This window comes from Python bivittatus, unplaced genomic scaffold (genome assembly GCF_059951505.1).
Source record: "Python bivittatus isolate LINGU-HERP-01145 unplaced genomic scaffold, Pbiv_v1 ctg000920_np1212, whole genome shotgun sequence".
Lineage (NCBI taxonomy): Eukaryota > Metazoa > Chordata > Lepidosauria > Squamata > Pythonidae > Python > Python bivittatus.
Genome location: NW_028277116.1, coordinates 37,529 through 57,904, shown reverse-complemented (window position 1 = coordinate 57,904; position 20,376 = coordinate 37,529). Strand labels below are relative to the sequence as shown.

At 40.7% G+C, this 20,376-nt stretch overlaps 1 pseudogene; it reads left to right on the top strand.

Annotated features, from left to right (window-relative positions):
• Positions 1-229: 229 nt before the first annotated feature.
• Positions 230-6,921, top strand: LOC148213678 (lysozyme C, milk isozyme pseudogene; annotated as a pseudogene).
• Positions 6,922-20,376: the final 13,455 nt, after the last annotated feature.

The following is a 20,376-nucleotide window of genomic DNA, read 5'->3' as shown; positions in this document are numbered from 1 at the left end:
CCAAACTCCCATCAGTACTCCCTCCTTGCTCAATCCATAATTACCTCAAGTTGGGGAATTAGTTGCTACATACTTTGTTTACCTTCTCACCAGAGGGAGCCAGGTTCACAAGCTGTGCACAACGTATAAAATCCACTAGCCATCATAGAGAAGCCATAATCCTCCAAGGAGCTGCAGCGATGGGGAAAGGCATTAGTGCTTCACCCTCCTCTTCCTCTTTGTTGCAAAGCCAGCGAGGCCAAAGTATTTACCAGATGTGAACTGGCTTCATTTCTGAAACGGCATGGACTGGATGGATATTATGGCTACAAATTGGGCAACTGTGAGTTCACTCTCTTTCTCTCCACACTGAACAATGTCCAGGTTTGCAAGGGGGATGCAAATAAATGGGGCCCTTCCTTTTCAAGGAAGAGTTCAGCCAGCCCGCCCAATGAATAAAAAGCTCTTTTCAGTTTTCTTAGAATGAAGTAGGAAGATGTGCTTTCTTCCCATCCCAAAGGACTGAGGAGACCTCTCATGGATTCCCCTTGCACTAGCACTCTTACTTTAATGAGGGCGATCAATATCCACGTTGTTGTCTGTTTGGGGCAAGAGCAGAACTGCAGTACAATTAGGCCTCTTTTGCCTCTTTATTGTCTTTTTACAACCACTGGCTCAGCCAATAGTTTATTTGGTTTCTTAAGAATAGGAATATCCCTGCCAGGATAAGCATCCTCTGAGAGGGAAGTTCCTTTGAATTCCCACAAATCGTGTCAGTTTGGAACAGGAGATTTGAAGGGGCCATCCCAGAAGATTTTCCACATGTGCGGCAGTGCGAAAGACCCACCATGGAAAAGTACCTCCTCCCTGGAACGCCAGGATTACAGAAGGAGAAGAAAGGAGAGGTGGCGTCATCTGCCACTAAGAACCCCAGGAATACCTTTGAGACAAGAATCAGACTTATTCCAAATTCCCCTGAAGTTTCCAAACTGTATGGGACTTCTTGGTCCGTCCTTGGTTGGGTGATGAATGAGAAGATGGTTAAATGTTCTGTTCCAAATGTTGGTATTAAAAAACTCAGGGTAGCACTTTCATTTACAGCAGAGGTCTTTTCCAGTCCTTTCCCTGTTTGCTTTCTTCCAGGGGTCTGTATGGCTTATCACGAGAGCGGGTACAACAGCTGACTTGTGGGGCGGCCAAACTCGGATGGCAGTCGCGACTACGGGATTTTCCAGATAAACAGCCGCTGGTGGTGCAACAATAAACAGGGCCGTACAGCTAATGGCTGCAAGAAGCTTTGCAGCGGTAAGCCACGTAGTGTAGATAAAGGAATCGAGAGTTGTTGGGAGAACTGCTAAGATAAAATTGATGAGAAATCATGACAACTCAGTCCTGGGAAAGAAGGAGGCATCAGAAAGAGACTGAAAATACTGTAAGCCCACCTTGATTCTGTTTGGTATAAAAGGTGGGAGAGAAGCTTTGACAAGCTTTCCAAGTTCTTCTGTTATTATTATGTTCTATGACAGTGAAGTAGCATTCTGGTAATCCTTGCAGTGTCTGTTTCCTGACCTGACCTACTTCCAAGGGCTGACATCTATTTCATTAGAAAAGAAAAGAAAAAGTGAAATGCCCCAAATAAGTCAGATGATACTTCTGAAGGGAGGTTCTAGTCCTTTTTCTCCTTTATTGCTCTCTGTGATTGCTCACTTGCATCCAACTCTTCATGACTTGATGGACATTGATTCACCAGCACTCTCTGTCAGAATTTCCCAACTTGTCCCAACTCTTTGCCCTGGTCCTCCAAGGACAAATTACTAAGCAAGCAAGGAGTTTCCTTATTGAATCTGGCCTTTAAGTACAGGCTGCATAGTCTCCATGGCTTCAGTTTTGTCAGTTCTAAGGGGCATTATAGTTTTAAGCTCATTTGGAGCCAGTGTCATAGATTGCTCCCGCATTCCCAAATTTTGGGAATTGGTGACGAATGATACTTACACACACAGCACTATGCCCCATGCATGTATTTCAGCACAAAGTTGGATCTGATATTTTTCCTCCATTTATAACTGCCCATATACTGAGCCAACAACAGTCTCTACTGAACTAAGCATAGAGTGCCAGCTGTCTCAAAATCTGAATGCAAGCAGCTTATTTCAACCTTGGCTCTTGGAAAAGCTCCTGGAGAAGATATGATTCCTCCAGAGGTATATAAGATGAGTGATTCCTGGTGGGTCCCCATCCGGACTTGACTCTTCTCAGAAATAGATAAAACATGTGTTGTACCTCCCCACTGGAAACAAAGTATAATATACCCAATCTTTAAAAAGGGCAACCGGCAGGAACCTGCCAATTATCTCCCAATGAGTCTGCTAGATATTTCTTCTAAGCTCTATGCCAGACATCTTCTGAATAGATTAGAAGGTTGGGAGGAAGAAACAAAACTCTTTCATCCAGAACAGGCAGGGTTTCAAAAGGACATAGCACACTTCGTCACTGTGCTACTTTGAAGGCCCTTATTCAGAAATATGCTAACGGGCATACAAAACAACTCTGTGTCGCTTTTACTGACCTTACCTCTGCTTTTGATTCCATTGACAGGTCTCGACTATGGGAGAAACTAGCTAGCACAGATATCAGTAAGCACCTTCTTAAACTAATTATTGGACTACATACAGACATGGTAGCTAGAGTAAGAATGGGTCCTTCTCAGACCCTACCTTATTGGAGAAGGAGTTAAACAGGGCTGTTTACTTGCTCCCTTCTCATTTAACTTCTATATTAATGATATTGCAGTAGCCAGGAAGTCACAACATTTTTTCTCCCCCTCACTTAATGGACAGAAAATTTCAAAGGGAATGTACGTTGATGACATGGTTCTTATTTCCTGTACCCGAGACTGGCCTTAGAAGATTACTGGCCAGAGTAACTGCTTATTGTGAAAGGGGAAAACCGAAGGTAAATTATAATAAAACAAAGGTACTAGTGTTTGGCAAAAGTAATATTAAATACAGATGGACAATTAATGCCCAACAAATAGAGCAACGTCCCTCTTTTAAATACCTGGGAATCACCTTTTATAAGTCCCTTTTATGGAAAGCACACTTATCTATTGCCTTGGCAACTGCCCAGCATATAGTAGGTGTTGTTCTGAATTTCTTTTATTCTAAAAGAGGGCAATTGGTAGCCCCTGCACTTCAACTATTCCAAGGCAAGGTGATAGCCCAGATACTGTATGGGGCTGAGATGTGGGGTGGCATAAGAAGGTCTTTGCCTAATTGGAAGTAGTCCAAAACAACTTCATAAGGAAGGATTTGGGTTCATAAGGATGAGGTAGGGTGCCCTTCTAGGGCTGTTAGAATACATCTTGCATTGTTGGGGCACTATAAGAAACGAGAAAGCCTTCAAAAATCCCATCTTGCCAAACTCTGTTTTCTCCATTAACACAGCTGGGAATTAATGGACTAAAATGTCACCCATTCTACAAATGTATTCCCTACCACCTTTGGGAGAATGTAGATCTTGGAAAATATTAGAGATTGGCTTTTTGAAAGGTATGCTATTAAAGACGCCACTGTGGTACAGTCAACTAAATTTTCATCTTGGTATCACCATTATAAAAAACATAGAAGCCTCTCCCGTACCTGGTTAATATAACCAGTGCTTCAGTGAGAAGGGCCCCAACATCCCTTCGCCTACAGACCATGCCCTCCCAATATCTCGAAGGGACATTTTGTAAGCTTGCTATTGAACAATGCCCCTGTCTTTGCAGTGGTGGTCAAATGGAGGATGTTTGCCATTATATTTTCCAGTGCCCCATTTAAAATGAGATCAGGGCCAAATTCAAGGGCTCTGGCCTTGCAAAATTGAATGATCTTCTTGTAGATATGTTTCTAACTGTTAGCAACTAAGTTGCTGCTTTTGCTCTGCTGTCATTTAAACTTAGAAAGAAATATTTAAGTTCCTAGTTGTAGTTTTGCTTTATTCTGTTGTAAGCTTTTACTTCTAATACTTATATAACAGTACTATATATAAAATACGATTACTCTATTTTATAATTTTACTATTGTATTGTTTTACTGTTGTTTTATTGTATTTTATTGTATTCCTATTTTATGACCTGTGGTTACAACAGTACGCTTATTTACATACTTACTTACTTGATCCAGTACTTTCTGCCCTTTGTCAGAGAAATCTGGTTCTTGGACTCAGGTGAGACAATTCTGCCTCTCTCTCCTTCCCAAGATTGCGATAGGTCTGTAGGGAAGTCATGCATATCCAGCGTACTCAGCTCCAAATGGGAAACCAATTCCTAGAGCTCTACATTTTTCAGACCTGTCACTCTCCATGGTTAGAGCAAGAGAAAAGGCATTTCATGGTGTGCACCAGCTATACAAGAAGGAGGTTATGCTGTCCAAGATGTGAATGTATTGCATACAAAACTAATGAAGTCCTATGACTCTAATTCCTATTGGGTAGGAATCTGAAACAATAATATTATGCAAACCTCTGGAAATATAATTGAAACATGTGCCGTTGAATATATTCTAATTTGCGGGAGGGCGGAGCTGGCGTCGCGGCGATACGGCGGGTGATCCTGGGCTCCCAGGATGGCAGCCGATATCCCCTCCCCCGGACGGTCCCGATGGACCTAAGCCGTCCCGTAGAGATGGCGATCGCAAAGGGCACATCCCACGGATCTCAGGGACGCCGCAAGTCCCAGATTGATCCCGGGAGAAGCTCTTGAAGCCGGCGGAGGAGAGGCAGCCAAAATGGCTGCGAAAGCCAGGACAGCTCCAAAGGAAGAAGGAAGAGAAGGGTGTCAACTGGGTGAGATGGACTTCTACTATTCAACTATTCTTAGAGAACACCTTAAGTAACTTAAAGAGATTTTTAAAAGTGAAGAAAAGTGGATTAAGTGGCGAGATCGAGCCTTATAAAAAAAGGGGGGGATTTTTTTTTCTTTTCAACTTTCCCTTTTTAGTGGAATTGGCAAGATGTTTTTCTCTTAAAAAAAAAATATCTTTAACTGGATTGGCTTTTTCTTTTTAATATTCAATAACTCTTTATCTTAAGCCTTTTTTGACTAAGATTTCTTTATTGTTGTAAGAAATTTATACTTTTTGATTTTGAAACGGGGAAAGTGGAGTTAAGAGAAAGTAAACGAAAGAAAGTTACACTGCCATCTAGAGGCTCGATATAGTGCTCTTTTTCTTCTATTGTGACGCATGCTCAAGGACCCTGTGCTTTCTAAAAAGATAGTGGGATGTGCATGTTTATACAGGTGCCATCCGTAACTATAAACAAGAAAGTGGAGTTGAAAGCGATTTTGAAAATATCAAGATGGAAAGTTTGAGCTAGTCACAAGAGCCCTGATTAGTGGCAGTAGCTCTTCTTTCTGCTAGAAGCTCTGCTTTGCTCTCCATTCCCCCCTCAGTTGGATTTTTTTAAAGAGACTTAGTCTTTCCCTTCCTCTCCCTTTTTTTTTTTTTTCTTATTTTTGGCAAGAACAAAGATAAAGAATCCTTTGACTCAATGAAGGTTTATCAATATAATAAACTATACGAGAAACACAATGTAGAAAAAGATCTTTAAACTATTGAGGATGACTATAAAAAACTGGAAGAAGAGCTGCATAAATTTCCAAAAAAAAAAATAAAAAAAGATATTGAAGCTAAAATGGACTTAATTAAACATAAAACGGGATCAATGGAAAAGGAAGAAATAGTACAAGAAATCAGAAACATTAAACAGAATTATTGTGAGGCTTATAAACTGAGAATTAAAAGGGTTAATCAACTGATAAATGAAGAGGGACAGACTTGTTCTTGGCACTGAGGGTGAGAAAAAGATTATACAAGATTATAATGGAAAATCGTACTAAGAGAATGCACAAAAGAAGAAGTAAAACAATATTGAAAGAAACTACTTCAGATGTTTAAAGAAAAAGCAGGGGAATACAACAATGATGGAACTGACAGAAGCTTCAAAAGCAGAATGTTTGAAAGGACATTTATTATTGCTTTCTCTTATCCAATAATATAGAAAAGGAATAAACAGCTAGATATTTTGGGATATTGAATGAAAAGGGTGAACTCAAAATTATGCAAGCGCTGGAATAAAGTATAAATCTGAGATATATAGTTACAAATTGTATTTGATTCTAAATGTTTTAAGAGATTAGACATTTATACATGGTTGAATATAGTAACATATAGATTTTAAACTAGAGATATTTTTGTTGAAACATGTAGTGAAGAATCTGGTTAGAACTGTAACCTGGTTAGAACTGTAACTGATATTGTAACTGATACTGGTTAGAACTGTAACTTTTAAGAATTGGAAAAATTAAAAATTACTTATGCAGGAGGAAGTTATTGAAAATTATGAAATGTGCAGAGATGAGTTAAATTGAGATTTGAAATTAGAGTAAGAAGATAAGTAACTTGTTTTTATTAATGATTGGATGAGAAAATATAGTAATGTAATGGATTAGAAAACTTTATAATAGAAATTTGATATTAATTATTATATATATACACATATAATCGATAGATGAAAATGTATTACTAATCCTATTGAAAGTTAAAATTTCTTGTAATAAATGATTTTATAGATTAGCTATGAATGATTAATAATTGTTAATTGATAAGTATACAAGTATATTTTGAATAGATGATATGAGAATTTAAGATTATGAAAGGGGCACCAACGAGTTGGTAACTGGTTGACACACGCTATAAAATGGAAGATGCTTTTTTATGCCTTTTTATGGTTTTGTTTGTTCTTGTTTGTTTTGTGTTTTTTGTAAAAATAAAAATATTAAAAAAAAAAAGAATATATTCTAATTTGCCTCTTTTGGCAGCTTTCACCAATGATGACATCACAGATGATATTGCTTGTGCTAAGAGAATTGTGCAGGATCCCAATAGGATGGGTGCCTGGTGAGTCAATCTCCCATTAACATCTTTCCACTTGTAACATTCAGTAGCAAGTAAACTCAGCTCAACCACCAGGACGTGTGAACAGTTCACACAATGAACATGCTAATCACCCTCAGCAGCCACTCATCAACAACTCAATAGAAGAAAAAACCCTGCCTAACCCCCAGGAAGGCACACACATATTCTGACACCAAAACAAGCAGCCACTCGTTAAAACAACCCCCCCCTAGCCCCCCCTAACCGTCCCCCAACCCCCCCCCCTTCAGATCTCTATAAATACCCACAAAAAGGGTCACATCATCCTGAACACAGAAAGAACTGCTCCTGTCTGTGCTCCTGCACTCTGAAGATGCCGGTCACAGATGCTGGCGAAACATTAGGAAACAAAACTTCCAGAACATGGCCACACAGCCTGGAAGACCCACACCAGCCAAACTTATTATGTGGTCATGCAAGTTAATCAATTTTCTTCAGACTATTTTACAATTTTTAGCGTTTGGGGTAAAATGCACTTTCTGAATATGGCAAGTAGTCTTTTTATTCCTACACTTGCATTCTGGCTGCTTTAATAGTCTTTTAAACCCAGTAGACTGACACACAGCTTATTGGGGGGGGGGGGGTGCTGCAGCAACAGATCATTAGATGGGAAACCCTTAAACTGGCAATGAGAATCTAAAAGCAAACAATACAGATCTTATGTGGTCAACAATCAGAATGATTTAAAAGTTTCTTTGCTGTGTGCCCTTCTGATGCATTCTAAGATTTTTGTAGGATTTCATGCGCCCTCTGGTGCTCACCAAATACTTTGCACTTTAACTCCCTTCAGCCCTGGATAGCATGGACTCTGGCAAGGTTATTTGGGAGTCCAAAGTATCTATTGGGCCTCAGTTGCATGTAGGCTTCATTGTGAGAAATAGAAAGTCAGGGCTATGTTAGCTAAAACAATTATTTTTCCTTTGATTTTAACCTGGAATTCATTGGAAAACTAGCACAGGAACTTTATCAGTCAATGAACAGGAAAGATGAATGATCATTGTCACTAGCTCACCTGAGAACTTCCTGAATGTCTTGAAGTAGATCTACATGAAACATCTGAAGACATGCAATATTCTTATTCTTACTTTTAGGGTTGCCTGGAAAAACAAATGCAGAGGAAGAGATCTGTCACAATGGACTCGTGGCTGCAAGCTGTAAGATTCATGATCCTGCATTTCTCTTCATCTTCCTGTGATGAAAATGATACTGTTCCTTGTATAATCAACATTTAATAACTCGATTCTATACTTGTACGTCATGTGTTGGGAAGAATGGGTTTCTCTGCATACAAATGATGCTTTTATAAAGAGTTCTGGATAGAAAAGAAGGAAAGCGTTTTGGTTTGAAACGTCTTCAAAAAGTGCTTGAAATATTTCAATAAAATGATTCTTGTGCATGTTGTCCTTCTCTGTTTCATGCTTTATTTATTTCATTTCATCCTTCATTATTCCCACATAATTGAACAGCTTTGTGACTGATATCCAGTTTGTTGCCTGTTTGGGGCAAGAGCAGAACTGCAGTACAATTAGGCCTCTTTTGCCTCTTTATTGTCTTTTTACAACCACTGGCTTAGCCAATAGTTTATTTGGTTTCTTAAAAATACATGGTTATCCCTTTCAGGATAAGCATCCTCTGAAAGGGAAATTCCTTCGAATTCCCCCAAATCGTGTCAGTTTGGAACAGGGTTGAAGGGGCCATCCCAGAAGATTTTCCACATGTGCGGCAGTGCGAAAGACCCACCATGGAAAAGTACCTCCTCCCTGGAACGCCAGGATTACAGAAGGAGAAGAAAGGAGAGGTGGCGTCATCTGCCACTAAGAACCCCAGGAATATCTTTGAGACAAGAATCAGACTTATTCCAAATTCTCCTGAAGTTTCCAAACTGTATGGGACTTCTTGGTCCGTCCTTGGTTGGGGGATGAATGAGAAGATGGTTAAATGTCCTGTTTCAAATGTTGGTATTAAAAAACTCAGGGTAGCACTTTCATTTACAGCAGAGGCCTTTTCCAGTCCTTTCCCTGTTTGCTTTCTTCCAGGGCTCTGTATGGCTTACCATGAGAGCAGGTACAACCCCAAATCTGTGGGGTAGCCAAACTCAGATGGCAGTCGCGACTATGGGATTTTTCAGATAAACAGCCGCTGGTGGTGCAACAATAAACAGGGCCGTACAGCTAATGGCTGCAAGAAGCTTTGCAGCGGTAAGCCACGTAGTGTAGATAAAGGAATCGAGTTCATGATTCTGTTTGGTATAAGAGGTGGGGAGAGAAGTTTTGACAAGCTTTCCAAGTTCTTTGTGAATATTCTATGACAGTGAAGTAGCATTCCTGTAATCCTTGCAGTGTCTGTTTCCTGACCTGACCTACTTCCGGGGACTGACATCTATTTCATTAGAAAAGAAAAGAAAAAAGTGGAATTTCCCAAATAAGTCAGATGATACTTTTGAAGAGACGTTCAATTGCACCCAACTCTTCATGACTTGATGAACATCGATTCACCAGCACTGTCTGTCAGAATTGTTTCTTTCAGTTCTTCTGAGTTCCTGCTTGTCTGATCAGTGTCAGTATCTGGCCACCATGTTTTCTGCTGGCCTCTTATCCTTCCGCAATCTGTTCCCCCATTTAGTGCCCCATTTCCCAACTTGTCACAACTCCTCTGACTTCCTCCACATAGAAATATCTCACCTTGTGCCCCCACACCACCCACCACCGTACTGTCTCTGTTCTAATGAGCACCAGGCAGGGCCACATTTGGAGAAGTCTCCCTCTCTCACCCACATCAACAGCCTCACAATCTCCCAATACCAATACCAATACCAATACTTTAATGGCCAAGTATAAAACATACACAAGGAATTTATCTTCGGTGATAACAGCAAAATCAACGGTGCGTTTGGATAAGAGCAAAAAAAAGATCACATGGTATTCACCAAAGCAATGGCACGAGGGAAAAAACTATTCTGATGTCTGGATGTTTTAACATAAGGAGCTCTATGGCGCCGTCCTGACGGAAGAAGTTGGAACAGATTGTACCCAGGATGAGAAGAGTCTGCAGATATCCTCTGTGCCCTCCTTTTGACCCTCACAGTATATAGTTCTTCTACAGAAGGCAGATGGATTGCAATGATCCTTTCTGCAGACTTAACTATTCGTTGGAGTCTGAGTCTGTCCTGTTTGGTTGCAGAACCAAACCAGACAGTTATAGAGGAGCAGATAACAGACTCAATGATTCCTCTGTAAAACTGCACCAAGAGCTCCTGGGATAATTTAAACTTCCTAAGTTGCCGCAGGAAAAACATCCTTTGCTGTGCCTTTTTAATAATAGCTGTAATGTTATACGTCCATTTCAGGTCTTGGGAAAGTATAGAGCCCAGGAACCTGAAGGACTCTACCACTGATACTAGACTGTTAAGTATAGTAAGGGGAGGAATAGGAGAAGGATTCTTCCTAAAGTCCACAATCATCTCCACGGTCTTAAGTGTATTCAGTTTCAGGTTATTACTACCACACCACAAGACCAGCTGTTGAACCTCCCGTCTATATGCTGACTCATTTCCATTTTGAATTAAACCAATGACAGTTGTATCATCTGCATATTTCAAAATTTTAACAGAAGAGTCCTTTGAAATGCAGTCATTGGTATAAAGGGAAAAAAGCAGTGGAGAAAGCACACATCCCTGAGGGGCACCAGTACTGATTAACCGAGTACTGGAAATAATTTTGCCTAACCTCACATGTTGTTTTCTGCCTGTTAGAAAACTAATAATCCACCTACAAGTATGCACAGGCACAGTAAGCTGGATCAGTTTGTTGTACAGAATTTCTGGTACAATAGTGTTAAATGCTGAACTGAAGTCCACAAAAAGAACTCGTGCATAAGACCCCGAAAGTTCAAGATGTTGCAGAATATAGTGAAGGGCCATATTAACAGCATCATCCACTGACCTGTTCCCCGATAGGCAAACTGCAGTGGATCTAACAGGGGATCCGTGATGGCTTTCAAGTGAGCCAACATGAGCCTCTCAAAGGTCTTCATGACCACAGATGTCAATGCAACCGGTCTGTAGTCATTCAGCTCACTAATGGGGGATTTCTTAGGAACTGGGATGTTTGTAGAACTCTTAAAACAAGAAGGAACATAGCCCGTCTTCAGTGATTTGTTAAAAATATGCGTGAAAACGGGGGCCAGTTGTTCTGCACAGACTTTCAGACACGAGGTAGTCACACCGTCTGGACCTGGAGCTTTTCCAATCTTTTGCTTTTGAAGCCAACCTCGCACTTCTTTTTCCAGGATCACCAGAGGTAAGGGACCCAGGGGATTGGGGAGAGGTAAAGAAAATCGAGTACTGATGATGTATCCGAGATACAATTGGCAGCCGCAGATATCAATTGATCATTCTCAAACCTGCAATAAAACCTGTTGAGATCGTCTGCCAGTTGATGACTCTCTTCAATCAGGAGAGGTGGGTGGTTGTAGCCGATGATGTTCTTCAGGCTCTTCCACACAGTCGCAGGATCATTTGCTGAGAACTGACTTTTCAGCTTTGCTGAATAGTTCCTCTTTGCCGCCTTAATCTCCCTCGTGAGTACATTTCTAGTCCGATTATACCTAATCCTGTCCCCACTCCTATGGGCCTCCTCCTTGTCCCAACGCAGCTGTTTGAGCTTTGCTGTGAACCACGGTTTGTTGTTGTTATAAATAAGTATGTTTTTAGTGGGCACACACATGCCCTCACAAAAGCTAATGTATGAAGTCACAGCATCAGTATACTCATCCAGATCTGCAGAGGCAGCTTCAAAAACATTCCAATCTGTACACTCCAAGCAGGCCTGTAGGTTTAACTTAGCATCATCAGACCATAACTTCACTGCTCTGATCACAGGCTTTGCAGTTTTAAGTCTCTGTCTATAGGTGGGAATAAGATGAATCATACAATGATCAGATGAGCCAATTGCTGCTCGCGATATAGAACGGTAGGCTCCTTTTAGTGTGGTGTAGCAATAATCCAATATATTCTTGCCCCTAGTAGGACAACTAACATGCTGTATGTATCTAGGCAACTCGGTAGTAAGATCAGCACCATTAAAGTCTCCTAAAACAATGAGTAAAGAGTCTGGATATTTCTGTTCTATACCGACTATCTGATCTGTTAAAGTCTGTATCGCACTATTTAGAGAAGCAGGAGGTATATAAACTCTGACCAAGATGAATGAAGAAAATTCCCGTGGAGCATAGTACGGTTTGCAGTTAATAACCAAAGTCTCTAAGTGCATTCCGCAAGATTTATGTAAGATTCTAACATCTCTACACCAACGGGTATTAACATAAAAGCAGATTCCACCTCCTTTTTGTTTGCCCGATGACGCTGTAACTCGATCTCCCCTATAGAGATGAAAGCCTGAAAGTTGTAAGGATCTATCCTCCACCAGATGATTAAGCCATGTTTCAGTGAAACAAAGGGCTGCAGCATTTAAGAAGTCAGAATTATTCCGATTTAAGATGAATAGTTCGTCCATTTTGTTGACTAATGAACGTATGTTTGTTAAATATATTGAAGGAAGAGGAGTTCTGGTTCGTTGCTTTCTCAGTCTTACCAAGATTCCAGCTTGCTTTCCCCTTCGTCGGTATCTCACATATCTACGCTTAGCTCCCAGGCTGCTGCTGCAGAAGCTGCTGCTGCCAAAGCTGCTGCCGAAGCCGAGGGAAGCCGCCGCCCCCGCAGTCAGAAAGTCCACAATAGCATTCCCACAGCCACGAAAAACAGGAGGAGTTGTATAAACAGAATGCTGTCTGATATTTAAAAGTTCATTTCTAGAATATGTAATCTGCAAAGAGCTGCAGAATACAGAGAAAAACACCAAACCCACCAAGGAGCGTTTCACCGAGGCTGCCATTCGCGGCGCCATCTTGAAGTCCCATACCTATCTGTAGCACCTGCAATCTGTAGTTTGCTTGGCAGACCCACCTGGTCCTATCTTCAGTGAAATTAGTCAATATCTTGCCAGAGGCACAAGTTAGGGGCACCAAATTCAGTGCCAGAAATCCACCTAGTTAAGGAACCTGATCCAGTGGTTTCTGCCTTGTGTCACAGAAATCTGGTTCTTGGACTCAGGTGAGACAATTCTGCCTCTCTCTCCTTCCCAAGATTGCAATAAGACTGTGGGGATGTCATGGATATCCAGCATACTCAGCTCCAAATGGGAAACAAACTCCTAGTGTTCTGCATTTATCAGGCCTGTCACTACATGGTTAGAGCAAGAGAAAAGGCATTTCATGGTGTGCATCAGCTGTACAAGAAGTCAGTTATGCTGTTAAAAATGTGAATGTATTTTATACAAAACTGATGAAGTCCTATGAATTTAATTCCTACTGGGTAGGAATCTATTTGAAATAATAATATTATGCAAATCTTTGGAAATACATTTGAAGCATCGGACATATTCTAATTTGCCTCTTTTGGCAGCTTTCACCAATGATGACATCACAGATGATGTTGATTGTGCTAAGGGAATTGTGCGCGATCCCAATCAGATGGATGCCTGGTTAGTCAATCTCTCCTTAACGTCTTTCCACTTGCAACATTCAGTAGCAACTGAAATTATTGTTGTGGTCATCTAGGTTAATTAAGTTTCTTTAGACTATTGTACAAATTTTAGGATTAGTGGGAAAATACCCTTTCTGAATATGGCAAGTTGTCTTTTTATTGCTACACTTGCATTCTGGTTGCTTTAGAATAGGGTTTAACAGTCCTTTAAACCCAGGTTTAAAAGTAGACTGACACACACCTTATGGAGGGTGGGGGGTGATGCTGACTGTAGCTGGAGAATCCTTGCCTTTCATTTGTGATGATGATGAGCTCCACAGGATCAGAGATCTGGTAGGGAAAGAACATGGTGGTGAGAGAAGCTGGGAGAGACGACTTGTGAAGCCTCCAATCCTGGGATGAAGAGGAAAGGAGGCTGCAGCAGCAGATCATTAGATGGGAAACCCTTAAGCTGGCAATGAGTACCGAAAAGCAAACAGTACAGACCTTATGTGGTCAACACTCAGAATGATTTAAAAGTTTCTTTGCTGTGTGCCCTTCTGATGCATTCTAAGATTTTTGTAGGATTTCATGCGCCCTCTGGTGCTCACCAAATACTTTGCACTTTAACTCCCTTTAGCCCTGGCTACCACGGACTCTGGCAAGGTTATGTGGGAGTCCAAAGTATCTATTGGGCCTCAGTTGCATGTGGGCTTCATTGTGAGAAATAGAAAGTCAGGGCTATGTTAGCTAAAACAATTATTTTTCCTTTGATTTTAATCTGGAATTCTTTGGAAAACTAGCACAGGAACTTTATCAGTCAGTGAACAGGAAAGATGAATGTTACTTCAAGACGGTGATGGGTGAGCAGCTTTGAGTCTATGCTCTCTGTTTTTATTTCATTTTATTCTATCCTGCAACATCGTATTTTATTTTATTTTTCATATTTTAATTTATTTTAAACTATATCGCCTGAGGGGTCATCTGTCTGCTCCAGCTATAACTTGATAAAATATAAACCAAGATTCAAGAATGGGAAAAAGGAAGAAGAGACAGCGTGCACACTCTGCAACATGGATTTCATCTAGACCTCTGAAGCAGCAGAAAATGGACAAATATACTATAAACCAACAGACAACTCCAGTAAGTAATCCTGACCCTACATCCTCTCCAGATAGATGTAACACTCATAATTCTTTGGAATGGGATTTACAGACAGAAATTGAAAGCCAAGAGCTTATAGAACTTCCTTCCTCCCTGTTAGAAGATGCCTCCCCTCCCCGGACTTCTGCCGCTTTGCTTATGCAGGACGGGGATGATACAAACTTAAAAGGGAGAATGTCACCAACTTCATAACTAGGCAATGCCTGCTTACAGCACAAACAGTGATCTCAATCTTTGAACTTTTAACTTCAGTTAAAAATAAGATTGACTCACTAAAGGAATCCTTTGTTAAATACACCGAGAGTCACCCAGATAAAACAGAAGCTATAAAGACACTTGTCGCTCACGCCGATAAACAGTGAGCGGCTAACAGGGAATCTTGAGGTGACCCCCCTTTTGAATCTACTAGGAGAGAAAGGAATAACTGTGGAGGGTATAACTCTCAAGCGGAAAAGGGGCAGAGATGAGACAAGTGTAATTATTCCTTACAGATCAGTCGGATCACCCTGTAGATTTCCAACAATAGAGTGAATAGAGGACGATGGGGCTATAGAAAGGTAGTTATTCTGTCCCTGAGCCAGCTGCTTTGCTACAAGCGCTCTTTGAATGATTTATTCCATGCTGAATGGCTGCCATCTAGAAGGGCTGCATGCGAATTCTGCTAACATTTAAGCAGCCTACAGTTCCTAGCGTGCTCTTTAAGAAGAAGCCCTTCCTGAGCACTTTTTCCATATTCCCAGTACGTGTCTTCTGCTCAGAGAAAGGTAGCCCACTTTTGGATCAGTTTTCCCAAGAGGGTATTACCACTTTAAAATCTAAATACAGCAACTTGAACTCAGACAACTCTGAGGATGTTTTATCAGCAATGACATGGAGAAAGAGGAGTGCTAATCAACAAACTGTTATCTTGTGATGGACTGGAATGGAGGAAGGGGGGTGAAAACGGTGCTCTCGTCTCCAGAGCAACGCTCTGAGATAAGCGGAGAAAGCTGGTGCATCCCTAAACATTCCAGAAGATAGTAGAGAGTTGTGCCTGGGAACTACTGGTCAGTCTGAAAAGATTCTGTAAATAAGCGCTAGCTAATAAACCTTGCTGATTGAACCTACACAGTCTCCAGGAGTTCCTTGGGCTAGGCCTGACGTATCTACAGCTAGGGAGTCTGCTGAGGACTCATTGGAAGAAAAGCTGATTGATTTGTCTGGTGCATTGCCAGATGTAGAGCAAGCAGACCTTCTACAGAGACTGGATGAACTAAGAGAGACTTTGGTGATAACACGCTCTACAGCAAAGCCATTAATTAATCTGGCTCTACCCTGTACTCAGGACTGTGGCAGTACACTTAATCAACAAATTGCTGATACTGTTTCAGTAATAAAAAGCCCAGCCACACAGAATACCAGTGGAGAATCCTTAGTGTCTAACCCAGTCTCTGACAATCTGCAGCCTGACAAATTGTTACATCAGTTCGAGAATCCAAAGCACGCAGATCCTGAGGAAAAAGGTCACCTCTTGTCTTCCACAGATCCAGATGCACCTCTAACAACCTCCTACACGTGGCTCCCCAACTGTATCCCCCAGAAAATGCCTACAAATCCTCGTGGGGGCTAAATGGGGATGCTGAAGACCAAACCAACAAAGGTGAAGAGCTCTTGTCCCAGCAATTGGCAGCTTCTCAGAGACAGAGGCCTGGCTCTGGGCCTTATGCCATCTCTGGGACTACCTACTCTGATATCGATGTAGCCTTCTCTGATATCCAATATACACCTATCTCTCCGATAGCTGAGTCTAACAACAATCAACACGAAGTATCTTGTGTTTCCACCATCCTTCAGGATTTGCCTTTAACAACAGTCACTACTGGGAATTCAGACTGACATTTGGATGCTCTTAAGTCCCTATCTATTCTCTCCTGGAATATTGCAGGTTGGAATGCTAAATCCAAAGACTCTGCTTTCATAAATTACATCGCTGAATTCGACCTACTCCTACTCCAAGAAACCTGGCTTGATAACAGCTTGTATATACGTGGGTATAAATCTTTTTCACTACCTGCAGCTCCTGGAGCAGGACGAGGCAGATTGTGTGGTGGATTAAGTATACAAATTTCAACTAAACTACGTTCAAATATTATACAGCTAGACCCAATGGAGCGCTATGCAATGTCTGTGCTGCTAAAATTTAACAATGCTCTGTTATTATTGGTTAATGTTTATCTTCCACTTCTTCAAAACAGGTCCTAATTTAACAATTTATGGACTAAATCTGAAGCATACATAAGTACTCTTATGCTAAATAATCCCTCATCTTATGTAATAGTTTCTGGTGACCTAAATGCTAGGGTGGGGGTGAACAATAAGGCCCTTTTTACTCAGTTCCACCAGCACCCTCCAGAACCAGTCACAATTCCCCCTTTGTTAATCCGGCAATCTAAAGACTCAGAAGGGGACTATAAGGCGCTGTGTCTATTGCAAACTATTAACAAACTAAATTTATATCTATTGAATGGATCTATCAGTAGTGATTTCCCTGGTGAATTCTCCCACTGGGTTGGCTCAAGACCTTCCCTGATTGATTATATTCTAATTTCATGGAACTTGATTACTTCTGTACAAACATTTTATTTAGAAGATGTACCTGATAGTGATCATCTTCCAAGTATTACAGTTATAAAAGCATTTGACAGTTGCTTTTTGGAAACAGAACCCACCCCACTTTGGGATTCAGATTCAGAGCTGAGGCTGGTCCATGTCAAATGGACTCAGCAACTTAGTGAGCAAATTTCTCAGCTGCTTCCATCTGAAGCAGCACTGCAATTGCACCTCACCATAGTTAGAGAGAGGTCTGGGGATTCTCCTCTGCAGACATTTGCACAACTGATTCAGTTACTCCAGCCAGTGATCTCCACCCAGATATCAAGGAAAAGAGAAAATCCAGGGGGTAGGACTTCTTCCTCTCAGCCCTGGTTTGATGCAGAATGTTCTGAGGCCAAAAGTAAACTGATCAGGGAATTTAAGTTATATAAAGAGAACCCAGCTGAGCATTCCATTCAAGACTTTATGCTCCTGAAGAAACAATATAAACAACTTTTACAAAACAAAAAAAGAGAATTCACTAAGGCTTCCTGGCAGCAATTGATAACAGCATCTCAAGCCAGAAATTCCACTCTGTTCTGGCACCTCTTAGCTTTCCATTCAATTGACAGGACCCTCTCACGTCCTCACCTTATACCTGCATCTGTGTGGGAGGATCATTTTAGAGCATTATATTCACTAGAAGAGGCCATACAGTTGACTTAGATCTTAATGTTAACCTGCTTCCTAATTGGGCTTCTGTCACAAATGCTGAAATAAAGAGGCTCATAAATCAGCTAAAGCCTGGTAAAGCTCCAGGCAATGACTTTATTACGCTCGAAATACTACACAACAATTTGGAACGGTGGACCCCTGTTCTTGCTTCCCTGTTTACCTCTATCGATCGCACTGCACAAATTCCAGAGGATTGGGGCCTAGCTATTATTGTGCCTATCTATAAAAAGGGCACCCGAGACCTGCCTGCTAATTATAGGCCCATTAGTTTGTTAAGTATAATAAGTAAGCTCTATGCCAGACACTTATACAATAAAGTAGTTGACTGGATTGATTCAGAGCATATATTGGCAGATGAGCAAGCAGGCTTCAGGTCTGGACATTCTATCTATGGACATGCCTTTATACTTCAACATCTGGCCGAAAAATACACATCTAAAAAAGATTTGACAGGATACACTGCTTTTATTGATTTTAGGTCTGCATTTGATCTGGTTCCCAGAGCAAGACTTTGGTCTAAGCTCCTCTACACTACCATTGATAAATGGTTACTATTGCTCATGCATAATCTCTATAAGAACTCTAGAAACAAAGTTCGGTGCAGTATGGAAGGCCATCACACAAGTGAGATTCCAACTCACAGAGGAGTGAGGCAGGGTTGTATTTTAGCTCCTCTGCTGTTTAATCTGTATATAAATCCACTTGTGGCCAAAATAAATCAATTAGAACATCACCCTCCAAAATTGGCATACAGGCATATTGCAACTTTGTTGTATGCAGATGACATAGTACTCCTATCACAAATGCAAATTGGACTTAAACGAGCCATGAGTGCTCTGGCCAGTTATTACTCTGAGAAAGCATTTGAAATCACCTAGAACAAGACTAAGATTTTGACCTTTGCAAAGAGACCTAAATTGCACACCTGGAGGATAAATGGCCAGAATATTGAATAAGTTAAATCTTTTAAATACTTGGGCATGATTTTTCATAGCTCCACTAAACGCAGTGCACACCAAAACTATGTTACACAAAATGCTCAAAAACCAGTGGCTGCAATCTAATCTTTTCATTTTACCAGACAAGCACAGCTTATCCCAGCAGCACGGAAGCTATACTCAGCTAAGGCTCGCATACAATTACTCTCTGGTGCTCAGCTAGGACCTTCTCCTTCCTTTACTCCTCTGGAAAAGGTTCAATCTAAATTCCTAAGGGCCATATTTCAGGTAGCCCTGTCCAAAGTTGAAACAAGTGACTGGATTTGTATTATAGCACCTTGGCAGAAACTACTGTTTTTTCCTACAGGTTTGAGTTCTTTCCTTAGTAAGGACAATTATCAATCAGTATGGTCCAGGACTATTTTACACAAACTCCAACATCTTGCCTTTTCTAGGGAAGCGTTCCTAATGATGGGTTATGAGCATGCATTCAGTGAATTTGAACAGCGTATCAAAGACCCGGAGGTTCAGCAGGACCAGTCTGGTCTACCTAAGAATGTTTTTTTGAGCAGTCAAGCCTTTTCTTATAAGCCAGCAAGATACTTAAATTACATCACTGTCTCCAAATTCCAGAGGGCACTAACTCTAGCACACTGTAATGCTCTTCCTACAGCAGTTTTGGAGGGCCGATACAAAAAAGTCCCATACAAGCTGAGATTGTGCCTCTGTGGACAAGGGGCCATTGAAACTATAGCAGATGTCTTGTTATATTGTATTTTTTATAAGGACTCATGGACCCATTTAATAACTCTTCATGTGGTAAAATATCCTGGAAATTCTGATCTATGCGCAGTTGTTGCTATCTGATCAGAATTATTTAGTTTCCTTGAACATAGCTAAATTTTGTTATACTGTTTGTAAAATTAGGCAGACTTTGACTGCCCATTGATGATCCCACCAATCTGTAAATATATTATCATGTTTTATTTTATTTTTAATGTAGTTTAATGCATTTTAATAAATTTTTCAATGTGCTTTTGTTTGTGGTTCTGGTCTGTGACTAATAAATATGATGATGAAGATGAACAGGAAAGATGAATGATCGTTGTCACTAGCTCACCTGAGAACTTCCTGAATGTCTTGAAGTAAACCGACAAGAAACATCTGAAGACATGCAATATTCTTATATGTATTTTTAGGGTTGCCTGGAGAAAGAACTGCAAAGGAAGAGATCTGTCAAAATGGACTCATGGCTGCAAGCTCTGAGATTCATGATCCTGCATTTCTCTCCATCTTCCTGTGATGAAAATGATATTATTCCTTGTATAATCAGCATTTAATAACTTGATTCTATGCTTGTACCCCATGTGTTGGGAAGATTGGGTTTCTCTGCATACAAATGTATACATATACATACATACATACATACATACATACATACATACATACATACATATATACATACACACACACACACACATACATACATACAATA